The sequence below is a fragment of the Chiloscyllium punctatum genome, chromosome 17, assembly GCF_047496795.1.
Source record: "Chiloscyllium punctatum isolate Juve2018m chromosome 17, sChiPun1.3, whole genome shotgun sequence".
Lineage (NCBI taxonomy): Eukaryota > Metazoa > Chordata > Chondrichthyes > Orectolobiformes > Hemiscylliidae > Chiloscyllium > Chiloscyllium punctatum.
Window position 1 is genome coordinate 49,013,382 of NC_092755.1, and position 1,076 is coordinate 49,014,457.

A 1,076-nucleotide genomic window follows, 5' to 3' on the forward strand; every position below is an offset into this window, starting at 1 on the left:
TGTAGAGTAATGGGTTTAGGGAATGGGTCTGAGTAGGTTACTCCTCAGGGAGGTAAAAACAATGACTGCTGATGCAGGAAACTAGATTCTGGATCAGTGGTGCTGGAAGAGCACAGCAGTTCAGGCAGCATCCGAGGAGCAGTAAAATCGACGTTTCGGGCAAAAGCCCTTCATCAGGAATAAAGGCAGTGAGCCTGAAGCGTGGAGAGATAAGCTAGAGGAGGGTGGGGGTGGGGAGAGAGTAGCATAGAGTACAATGGGTGAGTCGGGGAGGGGATGAAGGTGATAGGTCAAGGAGGAGAGGGTGGAGTGGATAGGTGGAAAAGAAGATAGGCAGGTAGGACAAGTCCAGACAAGTCATGGGGACAGTTACTGAGCTGGAAGTTTAGAACTAGCGTGAGGTGGGGGAAGGGGAAATGAGGAAATTGTTGAAGTCCACATTGATGCCCTGGGGTTGAAGTGTTCCGAGGCGGAAGATGAGGCGTTCTTCCTCCAGGCGTCTGGTGGTGAGGGAGCGGCGGTGAAGGAGGCCCAGGACCTCCATGTCCTTGGCAGAGTGGGAGGGGGTGTTGAAATGTTGGGCCACAGGGCGGTTTGGTTGATTGGTGCGGGTGTTTCAGAGATGTTCCCTAAAGCGCTGTGCTAGGAGGCGCCCAGACTCCTCAATGTAGAGGAGACCGCATTGGGAGCAACGGATACAATAAATTATATTAGTGGATGTGCAAGTAAAACTTTGATGGATGTGGAAGGCTCCTTTAGGGCCTTGGATAGAGGTGAGGGAGGAGGTGTGGGCGCAGGTTTTACAGTTCCTGCGGTGGCAGGGAAAAGTGCCAGAATGGGAGGGTGGGTCGTAGGGGGATGTGGACCTGACCAGGTAGTCATGGAGGGAACGGTCTTTGCAGAAGGCGGAAAGGGGTGGGGAGGGAAATATATCCCTGGTGATGGGGTCTGTTTGGAGGTGGCGGAAATGTCAGCGGATGATTTGGTTTATGCGAAGTTTGGTAGGGTGGAAGGTGAGCACTAGGGGGGTTCTGTCCTTGTTGAAGTTGGAGGGGTGGGGTCTGAGGGCGGAGGTG